General features: G+C 46.2%; 1 protein-coding gene across 1 annotated transcript in view; it reads right to left on the bottom strand.

Annotated features, from left to right (window-relative positions):
- Window positions 1-4,566, bottom strand: part of CLIP2 (CAP-Gly domain containing linker protein 2) — a 79,190-nt gene extending 74,624 nt beyond the window's left edge. The window contains exon 1 of the mRNA XM_065694512.1: window positions 4,335-4,566. The gene's annotated coding sequence lies outside the window, so the exon portion shown is untranslated. The remainder of the gene's footprint in view (window positions 1-4,334) is intronic.
- Between the last annotated feature and the right edge of the window lie 16,769 nt (window positions 4,567-21,335).

Here is a 21,335-nt window from a genome sequence, read left to right as displayed (position 1 = left end):
GGGATGCAAAGGATGGGAAGCGCTGTCTGTTTCACCAGGCAGCTGCTTTTTGTGCCTGTCAGGATGGCTGAAAAGTTTCCAGCACTAATTGGTGGACACAGAAGTTTTCAGAGCATGATGCAACAGATAATGGGGGAGGAATATGTAAAAGGAAGAAAAAGAACAGACCAGCCAGAGAAAGCCTTTGTCGGTTCCTATGCCAGAAGCTGATGCCTCACTTTGGAAGCCTTCCTCTGCCCTGCCAGAGGATGTGCTGCTGAAGAAGTTCATGCTGCAGAAGAAATCGCGTTGCTTTTGTCAATGAAACACCTTTGTACTGGTCCTTTGTATAGTAACAGGCAGATATACAAAGCCATAACAACAACAAACAAAACAAAGCGGAAGACACACGCTCTGCAGTTGTAACTGAGCTAGACTGGCCAGGGAGGCTGGACAAAACCCCTCATTGCCCACATTATTCTTTAAGAATAAAAATCTTCAAACCTCTGTCCTGAATTACAAGGATGAAGATGGACCTAACCTGGGACAGATGATCTCTTGGAAGCCTCTGTCATTCCAATTCGTTGTGAAGCCCTTCCAGCATAACCACCATCTATGCAGTCTTTACTACACCACTGCAAACAAAACAGAATTCATTTTGAGCGAGAGCTCTGGCCCAAGCAATACCACTCTCTTTACATTATCTTTTTAAAAGGAACCATGTGAGGGAGCACAGGGAAGGGACTGAAAAACACCAAGAAGTGATTAAAAAGTTCCAACATCCACAGAGCATTTAATTCACAGACCTCAAAGGAGGTCAGAGCTGCAACACCCATTTTGGGAGAAAGAAATACAGAGAAAACAGATTTTTCCCAAGATTACTTAAGAAATAGCAGCAGAGATGAAGAGCTGCTCCACTCCATTAGGCACCGCTCAACACCCAGCCCACCAAAGGACTTGGGAAATCTTTCTGAAGTGTTTATAGACACAGAGTACAAATACTTTTCAAAAGGAAGCATTTGGCTTTCCCAGGCACAAATGGAGCTATCAAGGGAGTCAACAGCAGAGTTCAGAACATTAACTCCCAAAATAAACCAAACAAGAACTTCAGACTTCCTTTGGGCTTCAGCACAGATGAGGATGGGGAGATGGGACCTCACAGCTGGCTCAGAGTCCACAGCAGGGCATTCCACTGTCTGTGCACATTTCTCTACAACTATGCAGGTGGGAAAACACCAGCATAATAAAATAAATCACTGAAAGGGAAGGCTCACTTAATTTCAGTGCCAATTCAAGTCAGCATCATATTTTATTCCATCATGGAATCATCTCATAGAATGATTTGGGTTGGAAGGGGCCTTGAAAGTCATCTAGTTCCAACCATGGGCTGAAGTAAAATAAGTTAAACATGACAACAATATATTACAATGTTTGATTCCATTTCTTCATTTCATTGGTCCTTCTTTGCTTACACTGTCTCTCAAACAACCATGCCTATTGTATAAACAGTTCCACTCATTTAGAAGGAAATGAGAGAAACCACGCCACTGCATAGTAATGATTCCCAAAAAGTCTGAAGCAGAACTACTGTGGTGTTTGTTCTTGTTTTACAGCATTTCTTCAGGATGTTTTTCAGGAATAACAGTAACTATAAGTTTAAGGTGCCAGTCTCAGAGTCACATGCAACAGTCATTTTTCCACTGGTAGCAACAGCAAGAGCTACTGCACAATCATATAAGAGTAAGAAATTAAATCCAACTACAAGGAATGTCAATTTGCTTTGTTCCATTTAGCACCGCAGCTCAACCACGTAACACAGCATGCAGGGTTCTCTCAGCAGAGCAAGGGGAAATGCTCCAGGAGCATGGTGGTACTGCAGAAAGAGACTTTGTACATCGACGCACTGACAGACTTCTCTGTTCTCCATCAGTATCAGCCATGGAGGCAAGAGCTTTCCCTGGGAAGGTCAGCCGCATGGAGGAGGCAAGATTAGAGTAGGACTCAGGAAGACCAAGTCCAATTCCTTTCTCTGACCTGAGCTTCTGGAGCAAGCTTAGACAGTTTGTCACCTTGATTCATTAACTTACCTAATCTGGTTGGTTTAGAAAACTGACCAATAAAATAAAGCCCCAGTCTTGCTGGAGTCCAACATCACCAGTACCATGAGTCAAAGTGCTCTCCCAACAAGACCTGAAATTCTACTGTAAATATCACAAGAACAGCGATAAGAGAACCACAGCCAGAGACTGTTGGCTGTTTTTAACTCAGCAATTGAGCAGAAGGGAGCAAATATGCCTTCTTGCCTCATATCAGCAACTTCTTTGGTTGTTCTTGTGCTCAGACCCCTTATGAGATAGAGGGGGAAACAGGGCTCAATGTATTTATAAATGATGTTTATGAAAAACATTTCTGTAAATACCTACAGACATCTCTAAATTAGTGCATAGCAGTGTCTAACGTAGGTCAGCAACAAGCCACATTGACGTCTAGCTACCTGTACCTCATCTTTCCCAGAGCTTTAACAGTACATAAACCTTGCCATGCATTGTACACAGTCTGCAAAGTGGCACTGACACCCTGCATCTGGCAGATGGAACTTGCTTTATATATTGTCTCTCATCCTCACCAGAATGACGACACCTCCCTCCCTCCCTCCCTCCCCCAAACTATTTATTTCTCCTAAGTTTCATGGATAAAGGAGGCATTTTGATAAATAAAACCAGCAACCTCAGTCAGGAGGCAGAACCTGTGCTCTTACCATTTTAACCACCCAGTAACGGAAGGGAAGAAGAACTGGCATCTGTACCCTTACACAGCTGCATCCTCAACACTGGGAAATTCCCATCTAGGTTCTTCATCATTTCTTCTGCCAGAGCAGAAGCACAAATGGGGAGAAAGAGGAAATGTATCAGAAACTGCTACTTGCTGGAGTAAATGATGGCAGCTTCCAAGGCTAGAGACAGCAGGAAGATGAGCAGAAGAGGAACACATACCAATCCTCAGCCTCAGCAGACAACCCAGTCTGTAAGAGTATCTCCTCAAACACACCAGTTTCCCCTTAAATGAAGGCAGGCCCCTCACACACACCAGTGCTCCTGAGGTGACAAACTGGTGCCAGCACAGCTTCTCTCTGATATGCCTGTAATGGCTGGTGCCAAGGTTTTAACGTGGGGCTTGTCTCAGAGCTGAGCCTTTGAAGTCCTGTACTCTGTGATTTCTGGCAGGCATGGTGACAGATTTTCATGAGAACACAGCTGTTTGATGCAGTCTCTCTCCATCCTAGCCCTGGCAGGCTCTAAGAGCAGGCAGGTAATGTCTTAAAATGCCAAATCCCATATCCCAGTTTAAAAATTGGCAGCTGCAGCACATTTAAAGCATCACCTCCCCAGCAATGATGGGGCAGGACTGACCCATGCTGATTAAAGGGGCCCTCCTGGAGCACTGCTAGGCAGAGGTGAAGGCAAACACACATGCCATGCACCCCAAATATATCTCAAATTGCAAGTCACCCTCAAGGAAACTCTTCTAGCCAGCAGTAATGGATGGGCTGGTGAAACTTGACATCCATTCCAGGAGGATGAGCTCCTGAGACAAGGTTTGCAGGCCTACGAGACTGACAACCAACAGAGCAGCAAGTAACAGCCAGCACTGACACAGTGCTTTGTCTCCCCAGCGCTTCCCTAACGCTGCTGCAGCCTGCCTAGACACCCAGAAGATAACACACGCCTCTGCCTCCATCCCTGGATGCTTTCCCACACGGACCATTCAGTGCTTTGCACTGATGTGCAAGAGGCACATCCCGCTCCATCCACCCTGCAAATGACAGCAGCCCAGCACTGATGGGCCTTCCTCAGCAGCACATCTTGCTACACACAAAACCCCATCGAATCCTGCAGCACGCAGCTAATGTTGATATCTGTATCACTGGAGAGCAGCAAGGCAGAGAGCAGACTGAGCAGCGCAGCTTCCCGGAGACAAAAGAGAATTCTCCCTCGTTTCAAACCCAAACTCGCTCGGCCCCGAGCAATGGATGCTGCCACCCACCCTCAGCTCCATCTTCCCAGCGACAGGCCCCGCCGCTCCAGCGGCCCCGGCGGGTGCTCGTCACCGCACAGCACCCGGCGGCCAGGCTGCAGCCGCGGGTGGGTGTACGCGTGTGCGCACCCCCGGCACCACCCGCTCCGCGCCGCGCTCTACCCAGCCTCGGGCGCTGCTGCGGGGACCAGCGCGGCCGCGGCACCGCCCGCACCCGCCTCAGGACGGTGCCTCCCGCCCCGCCCAAGGACGATGCTCCCTTCCCCGGCGCTCGGCGGCCCCGCTCCCCGGCCGGCGCCCCTCCTTTGTTGCCTCCTTACCCTCGGGCTGGGGAGCCCCGCGCCGCCGCAGCCTGCAGCCGCTGGCGGGCGGCCGCCGAGACCCGCCCTGCGCGGCTCAGACGGGAGCGCGGCAGGGAGGCGGTGGCGAGGCTCGGCCCCTCCTTCCCCGCTGCCGGGCCGGGACACGGCCGGGCCCGGCGACCCACGCGAACAAAGGGGCCGCCCCGCGCTGAAATCCTCCTGGTTGCCGGTCCTCGGCGCCGGCCGGAAGCGGGGTGGGAGGGTGGAAAGGCAGCGCGGAGGCGCCGCCCGGCCGCAGCGCTCAACGTGAGAGCTTTAACAGCAGCAGTGACCGAGAAGCGCACCTTGTGCTCGGGCTCCCTGCTCCGCGACACTCGAGCCGGGCTCTGGAGAGCAGGCGGTCCCGAAGCGCACCTGAATTTACGCGGTAGCGAATTTGATTGATAGGAGGACAGGAGGAGCTGGCAGTGCTTCCTGGAAGGAAGGAGAGCCCAATTACCAGGGATTTTCTGGGGAATGCGGCAAAGAGAAAGCACCCGCAGCCTCGGAAACTCATTCATTCAGAGCCAGGAAGGGTGGGCCCAGCTGATAATCATCACTTGTCCCTCACCACCCCTCTGCTGTAAAGCCCAGAGCTGTAGCTGGGCTAACATTAGACGGGCATATAACAGAGCAGGGTCGGAGAATCACAGAATTGTTTGGGTTGGAAAAGACCCTTAAGATCAAGTCCAACTGTTAACCCAGAATTGCCAAGTCCCCCCCTAAACCATGTCCCCAAGCCCCATATCTACACATCTGTTAAATACCTCCAGGAATGGTGACTCCACCACTGCCCTGGGCAGCCTGTTCCAATGCTTGAGCACCCTTTGGTGAAGAAATTGTTCCTAATATCCAATGAAAGCCTTCCGTGGTGCAGCTTAAGGCCATTTCCTCTTACCCTGTCTTGTTACTTGGGAGAAGAGACAGACCCCCAGCTCATTCCACCCTTCTTTCAGGTAGCTGTAGAGAGTGAGGAGGTCCCCCCTGAGCCTTCTCCAGATTAAACCCCTCCAGGTCCCTCAACCATTCCCATCAGACTTGTGCTCCAGACTCTTCACCAGCTCCATTACCCGTCTCTGGACACACTCCAGCACCTAGCTATTGCCTGTGCCCTGAAACAATATCTAATTCAGAGAGAGGTGGAAGTGCTTTGTATGAGGGCCACAACTCCATTTAGTGTAATTTACCAGATCTATAGACCCCCACATCACCTGAGGGGCAGCACATCTTGTTTGGTTATCAGATGCTATGGGGAAGCCCTCAGGCACTGCAGGAACAGAGGAAGGTCCCAAACATCTTGCTGTGTGCGATACACCCTGTATAGGCCCAGGAAAGCACTGCAGAGATGCAAGTGAAGGAGATGCAGGCAACAGTGCAGAGAACAACGCTGAGGTCAAGTGAGCATCACCCAGAACAGGAGATTTGACAGCCCTCGCCTCAGCAAGGCAACCCACACCCAGGAGGCAGCTGCTGGCATCCTCATCTTGCAGAGGAGAAGCCAAAGCAGAGAGAAGCAAATTGGCTCGTCCGAGTCAAAAATAGAACCTGAAGCACCTGCCTCTGACGCCTCTGCTTCAACTGTTAGTTCACTGTCTTTCCCTGACGTTTTCCCTACATCCAAGCTCCAGTCATTGCTTTCCAGTTCTAGAATCAAGCTATTTTGTCTCCTCTCTAATCTGTAGTTGCCTAGGGAGACAGGATGCCACCAGGAGAGCTAGAGGAGAAGATGCCTATCAAATCAGGCTGGGACTCAAAACAGGAGGTCTCACTTCTCCGTCCAGCTTCATTCCTGGTTTTCCTGCTCTGCCAGAAAAATTTTCCTGCAGGAAAATTCTCCCGCAAAACTTGGGTCCAAGTTTCTTTCCTTATCAAAATGGTGATGGAGTGATGCAGTGGGTTCCAGAGAGACTAGCATGAAGCATTACATGCAGCCACGCATTTTGTAAGGAGGAGTGTAAATTTAAAGCTTTAATGTTTTCAGGTGCTTCAGGCTAGGATTTCAAACTGCTCAGAAGCTAAACCTTCTCTTTTTTCATCAATTGTATGATTTTATGCTGTACCTTATACATGCTAAATTGTTCTTATTACTAAAACTTCCATTTAATTGTTTAATTTACAGCCCTATGAAGGTCAGCACATCTGGGGGTATATTTTGCCTGCCAGTAGCCCCTGGTATGCGCAGCAGCTCATTGTTTCTCCATTTCAGCAGCACAAGTCTTGATGTTAAAAGCACTTGTGGTTTTCTTCTTTCAAACTCAGTCATCCCAAGGCCTCTATGTATAAATAGTCATATATTGTAATGACCATTATATTTTATGTTCCAGTAGTGACTCAGGGTGTCCTGCAATCCATTGTGTCAGGCATAGGATGCTCCCTGAAGAAGAGGCAAACCTGCACACCAAGGAGCCAGGATTCCCTCATGCTTGTGCATTCTGCAGCACTGATGCAAAACCAAAGGGAGAATTGAGCCTGCTGATTTCAATAAGATGAAGCTAGAAAAATTTCACAACTCTTAAGTCATTTCCTTGAATCATACTGACAAATCTGCCTCTCTGACTAAACTTTCTCAGGGGAAATTCCAGGGAGAGAAGGAAAGATCATCCAGTGCCAGAGCTCCCGTAGTGATGTGAGTGAAGTACCCATAGACTTGAATTTGTGTCTTTGCCATCAAGTGCTCTCCCACAGAGCTACACCTCAGCTTTTGTTGTACCTGCTTTTCACAAACAAAGCTTCAGGATGAAAATAAATGTTGAAATCCCATCATTCAGCCGAGCAGCACTGCTATTTAAAAAAACCCCACAACATTTATTTATTGCCTTCCGATACCTAAAGGGGCCAACAGTACCTGAAAGGCACTTTTGACAAGGGCCTGTAAGGATAGGACAAGGGGCAATGAATGGCTTTAACCTGGAAGAGGGGAGATTTAGATTAGATATAAGGAAGTTCTTCCCTAGGAGGCATGGTGAGGCACCGGAACATGGTGCCCGGAGAAGCTGTGGCTGCCCCATCCCTGGCAGTGTTCAAGGCCAGGTTGGACACAGGGGCTTGGAGCAAGCTGCTCTAGTGGAAGGTGCCCCTGCCCATGGCAGGGGGTTGGAACTGGATGAGCTTTGAGGTCCCTTACAACCCAAACCATTCTATGATTCACAGGCAAACAACCCTGCACTGAAGATCCCAGACATGGAGAAGCACAGAAGACACTTAAGTGCCTATGAGGACTTGTTAATTTTACCCTGACTTTCACTGAAACCATTACATGTACAAAGCTGATGTGCAGTCTCTGACATTTCTGGGCTATTACATTTGCCCAATAAAGCTCTAACTATATACTACCCTCCTATTATATGCGGTATGATATGTATCTTGTTTTGAAAAGTGGCTTCTCACAGATAGTCAAAACTGTCTTCACTTGAGTGATGCATTATTCTGATTTCATGAGTATTTGCATTAGCTATTGGGATCACTAAAAAGCTTCACAGCTGTTTTCTTTTAAATTATCCTGCAAACTGAAGCATTACACAAAGTAATGTGAAAAACAAGGGAATACTCATGCATGCATCTGGGGAAATGAAAAAGAGGAAACATTTTGTATTTTGCTGTTATCTATATTGTTTGAATAAAGACAGCCAAAGCATTCCATTATCTTTCCATTACCCAACAGCAAAGAAGCTCCTCTCTCCAAAGACCTGATGAGACACTTGATTTGCCATGTATCAATAGGCTATGATCCCTAAAGCCACAATCCTTCACTCTTCCCCCAAGGGTACCTTTTCAAAGGCCATATGAAGTGGTGACACCAGGACCTCAGAAGTCAACAAAAGCTTTGGAGTGGAATCCTTTCAGTCTTTTCCCTACCACATGCCTAGAAATCCCTGCCAAATCTATCCCTTTGCCCTGCCAATGTACCTGTGGGATCGGAGTGGTGGCAGAAACAACTATATTTGAAAATACAGTACACCTTCATTAATGTCAACTTTCAGTCCTGTGATTTCCATCATCTCAAAGATGCAGCCGTAACAAGAGCCTAAGTTCTTACTGTTCATTCAAGCTGACACTATAAATAGCCTACTGCATTTGGTGGCAGAGCACAGAATTCCAGCACTGGTGGGAGAAACAAGATTAAAGCAGTGATTTAAAGAAAAGCTGTTTTTCCCCTTTGATTACAGAGCTGCTGAAAAAACTTCTTATCTTGAGGATCAGTGACTGCTTAGGCCTCACCCATTCTAGGCCAAGACTGAAGTTCAGAAACCTCATGTAAATAGCTTTTAACTCATTACAGTCTTGCACAGTTGCAGTGATTCAGACAAGTGGTTCCATGTTTTCAGGTATTTGTTATCCAGTCGAGAGCCACTGCAAAGCCTCTGATACCCAGCAGATTCTGTTGTATCTCCTTAGGTGAAACCTCTCATCTATCTTTAGACGTCTGTAGCCAAGCCAGCTGTCTAGACTTCCTATATAATGATTGCTGAGGAACAGGCATTGGGGTGGAATTCCCTCATCATATTGCAGACATCTAAACTGGATTAATTGCTCTCCAACAACATTCACTTCCATCCATGAATTATAGGGGTAGTTGAGAATTAGGCCAAATGAGATGTTTAAAGTTAAGTGATATGTATTCCATTCATCTTCCTTCCAGAAATGCGCAGCACAGCTGATGATGCTGATTTGGGTGTATGTAGATCAGATGTGTGATGGGTAGATTCTTGTGTGAAGGGCTGACTTTGTGCTGTTTCACTTGAAAGAAATGAGACTGTTGGCGAGGATTCAACATAGGCAAGAACTGGCTCCAGGACCCTTCGGGGAATCACACACGGCTTGTACAGTGTGATGGAAAGCGCTCTGAAGGAAGGCCTTTCTGCCTGGCTGACTGCTGTGTGTTCCTACACACTCGTTAACATAAAAGAAACTGTGGGTGGAAATATATTGAGGGATCATGGCAGTTCTCGTTAATTATGAGGATCAAGAGGAGTTCTTACTGCTTTTTTAGTGTATTTCCTATACTGAAATTAGTGCATTAACTGTTACTTAAACTTCAGCCATCAGTATAATTTAATCATTAGCACAGTCTGGTTCCTGTTGTTCTACATTTTTCAAGTAAACTGCCTTGCTGCAGTAGCAGTGACTGAGGAACGTGGGACAGCACTCCTCACAAATGCAAGACAATGAAATGGACCACACTGCAGGGCCAAAGAAATAGTGTCATTTTCATCACAAAGACTGTTTCCTGTCCAGGAACCCAAAGGCAAGTGGATTTTCAGAGAAATTCAGCATCTACTAAGTGGAGGCCTTCTGAAATTCTCTTCTCTGATACCATGTTTGTCAAAATGACTTACAGAAGACCACAGTGGAAGAGGAGAACTTGGAATAGCTCTTTTTTAAAGGCAAAGCTGCAGCCTGTTTTATAAAGCCTCTGGTAATTCTCTGTATCGCCCCATGTAGCCCAATGTAACCCCAGAAAAATACAGGGAAACAGAGATCACTCAGAATGGGGCAACTCTGCGTTTTCCAGTTGCCAAAGCATCATGTACACCAGCACCAGTCATTTGCAAACCATCCAAGCTCTGTCTCTGTGCACTGCAAATCGAGACTCCTTTGGGCTCACATACTATTTTTCATTGTATGACAAAAATTATTCCCCTCTGCTGATGCTGCTCCAAGTATATGCCACTGGACCCTTCTCATTGTCGCAGGGGGTGTGAAGATTTATTGTTTTCTCTAACCTTATGGAACAGGGTTGGTAACAAATTGGAGCCAGCCTGTACTTTATGGAGAGAAAAAAGGAGTCTCTTTTCCCTGTTGTTTGGGCCCTGACACAAACACTCCTTCAGACCAAGCAGAAGCACCAGATGTTTTCTACCAGAGCTACAGAATGTGCAGTGGCAAGGGAGTTTTTTCCTGTGCATGAACTGGAGTGTGTTAGCAGATCAAAGATGAGGGATGGGAGCCAGGAAGAAAAAAACTTCCTATCTGTGCTCAGAACTTGAAAAGAGATTTCAGTACCTGCAACTGAAGCTACGTTTATTGGGGGAAGGGAGGGAAATGAGCTCCAATTTCAGCACTTAGAGAAAAGCCAGACCTTTAAAATGCCTTCAGCAGGCAATGTATGGAGGTGGTTTGGACAACTGGCCTGACTATGGGCACTGACCGCTGAAACATCCAGTGCTGCCACTTCGGTTTCTTAGCCTTTAATTCTCCAGAAAAGCAAGGCTATCCCCAAAACAGGCACCAACACTGTAATTTAACAGAGGGCATGTTCTCCCAGAAGATCCCAAAGCCCACAAGAAACATTCTTTGTAACTATTTTCAGATGAGAAAATTGAATCATAAAGACATTTATGTGACTTATGGTCCCGTAAGTTCCAGTCACTAAAGCAGCCAATAAGCTGGCTGCCCCCAGCCAGCTTTGCAGACTGGGTGAGACACGAGTCTACGTTATTGAATATTCCTAGGGCTTTGCTGGCTCCATACAGAGGTGTGGAATATTAGCAGTCTTCATGTGTTAGGCAGAAGGAGAATGGAAAAGGTAGGAGGCCATTGACAGTACAGCTAGCTGCCCTCCACTGCCTGCAACGTATGTGTGTTTTGAATTAAGGAGAGGATTCAACCAAAGACCCTGACCCACCTCAGTGAAATACCACAGTAACGAGCACAGCATAAATAAATAGCTGAAACCCCACAGCATATCTTCGTTTGGCATTGCTGCAGAGGAAAGGGCTGCTATCCTGGCCTCAGGATGGGAATTAAACTGCATTTTGTTCTCTTTCCACCAAAATGTCCACTTGCAGCAGAAGCTCTTCTAGTCCAGAGAAACTATCTCCCATGTGTTGGAATTTCTGTTTCCCATCATAATATTTTTCCTATTCAACCATCCACTGATCCCAGCTGTCATTTTTCAGTATGACATCAGAAAGTTTAAGGAATTCATGTGATGTCTTTACAAAAAGGAGGTTATTTCTTTCTGCTGAAATAATACATCCTGTAGCAAGATGCCCCAACTGACCTCACTCACTAACTGGATATTGCTGCAGTCATTGCCAGGTGGAAGGAGCAGTCATGACTCCCCCAAATCCCAACCTTACTCAAACAGATAGAGAAAGGTTGAGAAAGCCTGATCTTTGCCAGGTGTTCATTTTCATTTTAGAATATTTAATACAAAAGAACCTTTATAATGTGGATTTTGTCTGTCAAATGCTAGGACATAACCCAGATGCAGGAACTTACGCACACTGCTTCAGTTTCCTGCCAATTCAGTTTTAGAATTGCACTACAGAAATTGTATTATGTTCCAATAAGGAAGAATCACCGTGAGGATGCTGCCAGTGTGGCTTTCCATTGGGCATTGTACAGACACCTGACAAGTGGACTCTAATCTAGTTTCTGAGTTTACTGCTGGTATAAAATGGAAACTCCCTCCATCTTAACAACTGTTTTCACTCACGGTGAAAGAAGAACAATGATACCAACCTGATCTGTAATTGCTTTAGCTGACCAGACCAAATGTGAAAGGTACACATTAAAATAGCTTATGCCGCCTACTCTAATATTTGGCTAAGTCCTAAATACTCACAGACAAGCTCAATGAATGCTGCAAATGCTCAGAACTGACAACTAGCCCTGATCTTCCGGGTGCACTACAGTCACTAACGCGACAGTCCTCACAGTGCCTTTAAAGCACAGGCTTACTCTAGTCCATAACTAAAAGCAAGCAGACACACAAGAACTGTGCTGAGAAATGGGATGCAGCAATTACATCCAATACCCCTGATAAGACTCCATTTTCCTCTCTGCAAATGCCAGGGCTCATGAAATCAGAGAATCCCAGATGGGTTTGTGTTAGAAGGGACCCTGAAGCTCATTCAGTTCCAGGCCCCTGCCACGGGCAGGGACACCTTCCACTACAGCAGGTTGCTTCAAGCCCCATCCCGCCTGGCCTTGAACACTGCCAGGGATGAAGCAGCCACTCCAGACAAGGCAAATGTACTATATGCATCTTGGATTTGGCTGGTAGAAAATGCCAATGTGTTAGCTGTGAAGGTAGAAAAGAAAGAAAGGAAAGGAGATACATTTTGGGTTCTTTTACCCTCTTCAGAAGAAACAGAATCTGAGGAGTGTGCCAACAAATATAAAGTTAACAAGTGGAAAACTACAATTAAGGTAAATGAACCTGTGGAACTCAATGCCAGAATCTAGTGAAGTTAATTAAGATAATTACATTGCAGTAGTATCTATGTTAATTCTAATTAGAATAAGAAAGTATGAAACAATCCTTAACTCTTGATGAAAAATAAACACCTCTGAACTGATTCTATAATTGTTTGGCATTACCCTTAAGGCTTGACTCTGTTTTCTTGGAGCCTATGATAACTGTTAGCTTCCTAGAGGCAATGTTCACTTGAACTTGCTTCTGGTCTGTTCCAGTAGGTAATTTGCCTGGACCTTTCATTTTATATTCTCTGCAATACATCTAAAAATGCTTGTAGCGAAAGAACAGAAACAGCAGATTACTGAGATATTTATTGAAGAAAGTAAATAAGAAATTAATAATAAAGAGAATTTTTTGTGAAAACCACTTAAAAATATGAATTAAGCTGTGGCACACCCATCTAGCATGCAAACTGTATGCAGAGCTAAAGAAAAGATATGAAGACATATGCAAACTGGGCTTAAAATGTCATGGAAACAGCTGCCCTCCCAACAGACTGAAAACTCATTTCCCTGTATGTACGTCAGAAACCCACCCACTCTCATCTATACCTCCGTGCCATACCAAAAGCTATGATATTTAAGCAGACTATAAATACTGACCCCAAAAAATCCCTAACAATTTATCAAATCTTGTTTGGTTGGGTTTTGTTTTTTTGTTTTTTTTTTTTTTTGCAAGTGGGCTTCTTTTAAGAGATTATCAATACTTCGTGACATCAAGGTTGTAAAACAAAGCCATGACTACACTGCAATTCCAGAGAAAATTGCCTCGAGGATGACATACTGCAGTGACCTTCAGGTCCCAATAGTTAAGGAGCTGAAGTCTTGATTTCCCCCCTTACAATCCCTAGCTCATGCAGTTCCCCCTTCATGGGGCTGCCATGACTGACGTGGGGAAGAACAGCTAAGGGGATTTGTAATGCAGAGTTCTGTCCTCAGTTGTTTCCATAGGAAATAAAGAGGATAGTAGATGTTAACCCCTGTAAACAGCACTTCAAACTTGCCAGTTTCACTCTCCCTATCCCCACACTGCCAAAACCCCCCATATTGCTACATTTATAGATCTGTTTGGGTACCTGCTAGATCTACAAGTACATAAGCAGGTCCATCTGGGCAGCAGATGAAACAAGAACCTTGTTGGACTCACTCCATCACTGCTGCCTTGAGACTGTATTGTTTTGAGAGGTGTGGAGTGCATCAAAAATATTGTAAGCCTGTATCACAGAAGCAGACAGAGGGGTGAAATATTTCCCCTGTACCAGTGTGGCTTGAAGGAGGTGGGTGTCATTCCCAACACAAAACAAGACCTGTCCCACAACCACTTTGGCATTTGTTTTCATGGGAACTCTGCCTGCAGACTGCCAAAGCCATGGGCTCAGCTGGGCTGGGCTGTGCTGTGCTGCCACCCAGCTCTGCTGGAAGCTGCTCTCTGCAGTGCAGGATGATTTGCAATCATTTTCCACCTCCACAACCCTCTAGCCTACAGCAGCCATTTGAGAGAGATGAGGTTTCTCACCCATTGCAATGAGAACAGATCCAAGCACCCAGTGCTGGGAAGCACATTTTGCTCCCAATCTGATGATTTCAATAGGGAACTGAGGCCCCAGTTTAGCAAAAGCCTTAAGTGGAGGTTTAACTTCACGTGTGGGAGCAATTCCCATGAAATTAGATCAGACACATCATGAAAGTTAACTCCATACCACCGTTCTACTGTGGCTTGCAGGTGCACAGCCCCCATCGGGATCAGGCCTTTCCCTGCATTATATTGTTTTGAGGCAGCAGAACACAGGTAAAATGGGATGCCATTAGAGACAGTACTAAGCTCTTATTTTGTAAATCCTTTGTTTCTTCAAGAAAGATCCACTTTGCAGATTTTTCCAATTCTATTCCTGCATTTCATCCTCTTTTCCAGCTGCATAAGTGTCCTGGTTTGAGCAGCAGCAGTCAGTTTTCTCCTTCTTAGGAGCTAGTACAGTGCTGTGTTTTGATCTTTTGGCCTGGGAACAGTGCTGATAACGTGGATGTTTTCAGTTGCTGCTCGAATGTTTGGTCTGGCCAAGGACTTTGTGAGCCTCATGCTCTGCCAGGGAGGAGGGGAGGCCGGGAGAAAGCAGAGACAGGACACCTGACCCAAACTGACCAAAGAGGTATTCCATACCACAGCACGTCATGCCCAGGGATGTAACTTAGAGTGACCCGGAAGGGGTAGAGGGACTGCAGGGTTGGAGAAGGTATCGGTCGGTGCTTGGCTGGGGGGAGTGGGGTGAGTTATTGGTCGGCTGGTGTTGAGGTGTTGTATTCTTTCCTCTTGTTATTTCCTTTAGCACTATTATTATTGGTGGTAGCAGTAGTGATTTGTGTTATACCTTAGTTACTGGGCTGTTCTTATCTCAACCCGTGGGAGTTGCATTCTTTTTGATTCTCCTCTCCGTCCCTCCAGAAGCAGGGGGAGGGCAAGAAGGGGGGGAGTGAGCAAAAGAGGTTTGTGGTTGGGTTTAAACCACGACAGTTCTTTTTGGCGCCCAACGTGGGGCACGAAGGGTTGAGATAACGACGGAGATGATCAGATTAATAGTCGTCACAGTGCTGATTTATTGGCTCTCAAAGTTGTTTCTCTTGCTCTCAGCGCTTCAGAATGTAGTACATTACATAGAGCCGGTATTCCCTGTGTTCGTGTTTATCAAGTGTGGGGCTTGGGCTAAGGTTTTTGTTTCACTGTACTTTATGGCAATGGCTTGTAATACGGGTGGGCTCCAGCAGCAGGGAGAGATGGACGTGGCCGTGGACTTGTACCCGGCCGTCCCGCTGCTCTTCACCGCCCTGGCCCTTGTCCTCGCCTCCGTGAGGCTGCGGGGAGCCGAGGGGGAGCGGCCCCGGGAGCCGGCGGCGGCCGAAGCGGCCCGGGAGAGCGGCCCCGGGGACCAGGCGGCGGCGGGAGCGGGGCACGAGGCCGGGAGGAAGGCGGCTGCTGAGCAGCGGGAGGGGGCGGCGAAGGAGCCGAGCCCCGCGGAGGAGCCGAGCCCAGCGGAGGAGCCGAGCCTCGTGGCGGCCGAGAGCGTCCCCCGGCAGCCGCCCGCCGAGCCGCAGGAGGATGCAGGAGCCCGGGCAGCATTTCCCAGCACGGCAGAGGAGGAAGAGCTGCACCCAGGGAAAGAGAAGCCGGTGGTGGGAGAGCCGGCAAGCACAGCAGCGACACCAGACCCAGGGACAAGCACAGCAGCGTCATTGGAGAGTTCTGAAGGGTTTGAATGGCCTTTGGGTACCCTTGGGACCTGCCTGCTGATTGTGATGGGGATCAGCATGCTGGCACACACACACAGTGTGTTCTACCCACGACCATTTTGTCTGATCTCAGAAGTTAAGCAGAGTCAGGTTTGCTTCTTGTTTGGGGTTAGACAACAATATGGGAGGAACAAGAGATCTTCCCCAAGGCTGGACAGCCATGAGTGGCAGGGTGTGTGGGACAGTATGAGCGAGTACCTGGTCCACTGGGCCCCTCCAGTGCTTTGGAAGCATTGGAGATGGAAGGCAGCTCTATGGAGTCCCCAGCAACAAGCTGCAGAAACTGCTGAAGGGGACAGTGAATTATTTTGAACCTGGTGGGCCCATGGCACTTCAGGCCATCAGGGCAGAGATGCGACACAGAGACGGACTCATGATCGAGGGGTGGACTTAGCAATGGACACTATTGCCCAGGTTATTCACTAGTGTGAACACTGCACACAGCCTCTCCTGCTCTGAGAGACTGTTACAAGAGATGGCGCCTGACATCATGGACCAGATGGACTCAGCAGCTTTATAGGTCCATGCACTAAGAAATGATCTTTTTCTCTGTGTGTATGTAGATGTATATATATATGTAAGAGTGATGGCATATTGAAGATGTGGGATCTGAGCATGACGTGAATGGTATGGAATAAGGGGTGGATAATGTCCTGGTTTGAGCAGCAGCAGTCAGTTTTCTCCTTCTTAGGAGCTAGTACAGTGCTGTGTTTTGATCTTTTGGCCTGGGAACAGTGCTGATAACGTGGATGTTTTCAGTTGCTGCTCGAATGTTTGGTCTGGCCAAGGACTTTGTGAGCCTCATGCTCTGCCAGGGAGGAGGGGAGGCCGGGAGGAAGCAGAGACAGGACACCTGACCCAAACTGACCAAAGAGGTATTCCATACCACAGCACGTCATGCCCAGGGATGTAACTTAGAGTGACCCGGAAGGGGTAGAGGGACTGCAGGGTTGGAGAAGGTATCGGTCGGTGCTTGGCTGGGGGGAGTGGGGTGAGTTATTGGTCGGCTGGTGTTGAGGTGTTGTATTCTTTCCTCTTGTTATTTCCTTTAGCACTATTATTATTGGTGGTAGCAGTAGTGATTTGTGTTATACCTTAGTTACTGGGCTGTTCTTATCTCAACCCGTGGGAGTTGCATTCTTTTTGATTCTCCTCTCCGTCCCTCCAGAAGCAGGGGGAGGGCAAGAAGGGGGGGAGTGAGCAAAAGAGGTTTGTGGTTGGGTTTAAACCACGACAATAAGTTAAATGCCTTGCTCAAGGTTACACTGACTGATGTACTGGGGAAAGAAAGACTATTTCTGGCAGCTGAGATGTCTTTTCAATCATTCAATTCCATAAAATTCTAGTTCTAGTAAACCAGGTTATAACCTACAATTTACACCTGATGAGGTGTGTCTAGTTCATCTGTACTGATTTCACTCAGTGCGCATCTGTATGCACATGACATTCTGTAGCACTTTAGTGAGGTTATTTTCAATAAGTAATAATAATATTTCCATTCTGAGATGGCATTTACTAAGCACAGTTGTGTATATTACAATACACTAAAACAAGGGATGTTCACAAAGGCCATTTTGCTGTATTCTGGTTTTATTGTACCAAACCTTCCCATCCACTAACAGTTAAGCCCAATGAAGCATCTCCCTGATAAACCACAGAATCAAATCTGTTTGTGTAGCTGCTATATATTCATTTTACAACAAAGATTATGTGTGCAGCTCTGTCTTTATTCCACTCCAACACGTCTCCTAAGCTGAGGTATTGGGTGCAGGTGGCATTTATATTACTGTATCATCTATCTACAGGAGATGAACTCCTGAGAGGCAGAGAGAGCCAACAGCTCAAGCCCAGCTCCTTGTCACCCTAATGACAGTACATGAGATTTTCTGGCCTTCCAGCACCTTCATCACCTGATGTCAGTATGCATTTCAGAAGACTGTTAACTAGGAATTCACTGATCAAAGAGGGCTGTCTCCGAAGAACAGTATAGTCACAGGGGACTTATGGCCCACTCAATTTATATAGCCCTATCTGCTTGTGAAGCAGCTTACCTCATTAAGAATCTTCCTATAGTGTAGCAATAAACAGTGTCTTACTTTAATAACAACTGAAATACTGAGCAAATAACTTAAACAATTGCATTTCATTCATTTTAGCACCCAGAGAAGTGGGAGAAGTAACCAAATAACCACCAAATAGCCATTGTAGGGGTGGGGGAATCTATGTTTTAGGTTTAGGGGTTTAAATTACTAATTTTTAATATATAAGATGTTTTTCTAAGCTACTGGTCTATTTGTATTTAACCAAATAAACCTATATAGTGTCATACATGCCCTGCATGTACAAACATGTAAATACTTGCATATAGACATGTTCTTCAACATGCCTAAAATCTGCACAGATGTTATTGTGTAAGTAATGAGAGGAAAAAGTCCACTGTATTCAATACAGTGGACAAAGGCCACATTCTAGGCCAAAACTCTCTATTCTTGGGTGCATTTAAAACCACCCTATTTCAATTTCACCACCAGTATGCTGGCAGTTATCTTTTCATCAGCACACGTGCTGCCTGGATGAATGAAGTTTTTAATCATTCGCTTAAAGATTCTATCAAAATATCACTTGTAAGCATACATGCAGAATTGGAAAGCTAAATCCTTATTATAAAAGCACACATATCTAGCAGACTGGCCTGTTCTAGGCTGGGAGGAGTACTGAATTCAGGCTACGTTAAGAGAATGATTGAGAGGGAATGGTGTAGCAATCAGTTGCTGTTCTCAGGTCTGGTACCAGTCTAACAGTCAAAAGCAATACTGGCACAAAAAGCTTCGCTTGGCAAACTGGAAATCTCCAGGAAAAATGGTGTTCAGGGAGGTAAGAGTTCCCAAATCCCAGGAAGAACATACTAAATACTCTTATGGGTAAACAACACATTCCTATTCACTCATGTTTAAGAAAGTGGCATTTGACACCCCTTCACCTCATACACTTAGTTTTGTCTTCGAAGTATGGGAGCACAAGTACAGTCACTAAGAGGATAAATGCTATTATTTAACATTATTATTTGCATATCATGTCTATTAAATCTGAACAAGATGCCAGGACAAGACAAGCTGCAAGAAAAGCAGAAAAATTAAGCTAATGCAAAACAACCCTGATAAACTGTAGGAATCAAGCTGTGATTCAGCTAAAACGAGTGATTGTACAACTCTACATTCATGTGAATGAGTAAAAAAAAGGGGGAAGGGGAGAACACCAGGGAAATACCCACTGGTTACAAGGGACTGAAAACTGAACACCAGCCAGTGCTGTGCTCTGAGGGAAAGATAAATCGTGGATAATTTCAGTTCAAATTGAAACACTGAAATTCCTCAGTTACAAACCACTTGAAAAAAGGTATTACACAGCCAGCTGTGCCTCAGGACTGGCTTCAAACAGCACAGTTCACATTGTAACCAGTCACCAGGCTAAAAACCCTGGAGCTGTTTCTGTCCTGTCCGGTCTCCCTGCCTACAAGGGCGGAGGTATCAGCAACCACAGCAATAAAGAGCAATGGCCACACCAGCTGGCAGTGGTGTCCTCCCTCCGTGGCTCTAGGAGAACAGCTCATCTTTTATTCATGAAGAACAAGGCCTCTGGAGGTCAAAGCAAGAAAACAGGAAGTAAATATATCTTGGGGGCACTCAGTTACAAGCTGGAGAGCGTCCAGGACATCATGAAAGGGAGGCGTGGGTGAAGGATGGAAGCGTGAAAGCCCCCTTCCTACCAGCCTTCCTGACATGGGAGGAAGGAGGATTGCGCAGGGCAAACCCCACCCTGCATGTCCTGTGTGGCGACCCAGTGCAGCAGGGATCAAACTCAGCTAGGATGCCTCTGAGGTTTGGTTTGGAGAGGCTGCTCTTTACCCAAAGAACTCAGTGCAACGGATTATGGAAATGGCTGGGGTAATCTCTCTTCCCACTTTCCACTCTCCTCTCTCATCCAAAACCTACGTCACCCTAATGGAACTTCTGCTTGTACCTTCAATATAGGAGCACACTTCAGATCAGGATAAGCACCTACCTGGGAAAAGAGATCTTGTCTTTCCATATAGCCAGACAGCCCTCTTCCATTTCCAATTGCCCCCAATAACAAAGACTAGAGGAAAAAAAACACATGCAATCCTTCACTTTCCTGAGAAGACCAACGTGAAGCTGCAGATGTCATGTCAGGCAGTAAATGGAGACAGGGAAGTATCCTGTAAGCTCTAATTCCAACCATCCATCTCCTCACCACTCAAACTTAACACACAGCACTGGCTGTTCCTATTCCATATGCCTCACCACCAGGGCTGGCTGTTCCTGAACTCAGGACACTATAGAAAGACCTCTCCGAGAAGCTTGAACTCCTTGCATATTTCTGGAATCTGCAGGGAAAGAAAGAAGCTACCTATTATTTCTGACAGATTTCCTAAAAGAGGACACATGCAGGGGAAGTTTTCTGTCTTGAAAAAAATCACAGAAGAAATGTAGCATTTACATTAATATCTATCCTTCATTGTTTTAATTCCTGTCTAATGAATATTAGCCCTCAAATATCATCCCTGCAGGGCTGAGCAAATGAGAAACAAGTCATAGCAGAACAGTGAGAATGAAAGGTAGGGGGAAACCAACAAATCAGGAGAAGCAGAAAAATGTGCCTTGGGAAGAAGCAGCCAACATTCATTTAATAATGCCAACATTATATATGCAAAGCTTTCCTGGGTGGCAGTAAAACATATGGAGTAATAATGGCATGTGGTGGGATTAGATAAAAAATAAATGAATATATAAGGTGCTTTTTATGGCAGAGGGGTGAGGGAGGAAGAAAGAATTCTTTACCAGTGCAAGCATTACCTAAAATTACTGCTGTAGAAAGAATTTTTAAGATCAACAAACCCCCCTAAAATCTGCCCCTAAATTAAATCCTAGTTTTTCTCAAGTTGGTGGGAGTTTTCTCCTGCACTGCGGGTTTTTCTTCATCAAGATCCATCCTCTGATGCAAAGGAGTCCCAGCAAGGCATTGGCTGCTGCAGGATGCTCTTAACATCTACGTTTGGCAGCAGAAGTCATGCACACAATCACTTCACAGCTTCCCCAGTGAAAAGGGGTAGACCATGGAGGCAGCCACTTGTGCAAACAGAGCCCTGCTACAGTCACTATCGGTGACAAGATGCTGACTTGGAGGAGAAAAGGCACTGTACTGCCCCACACCAGCCCCAAGCTGTGGATGCAAGCAGCCGAGTGCTCAGGGTGCTTGCTACAAGGAGGAAAGCGTGACAAGCACAAAGGATCATGCCTTTCTCCCACACCTTCAGCTTTATCAAGTGTTCGTAGCCAACAGCTGCATTCTGGCATCTCGAAAGATGTATGCTTCAAGGAGTTACCTTTTTTTTTTTTTTTCAGACAAAAGAGGAATTCTAGGAGAAAGTCTACTCTCTTGGATGTCACAGTTGACCCTATGTGGCTTTTAACA

Source organism: Lathamus discolor, chromosome 14 (genome assembly GCF_037157495.1).
Source record: "Lathamus discolor isolate bLatDis1 chromosome 14, bLatDis1.hap1, whole genome shotgun sequence".
Taxonomy (NCBI): Eukaryota; Metazoa; Chordata; class Aves; order Psittaciformes; family Psittacidae; genus Lathamus; species Lathamus discolor.
This window is presented reverse-complemented; position numbering and strand designations above follow the sequence as displayed.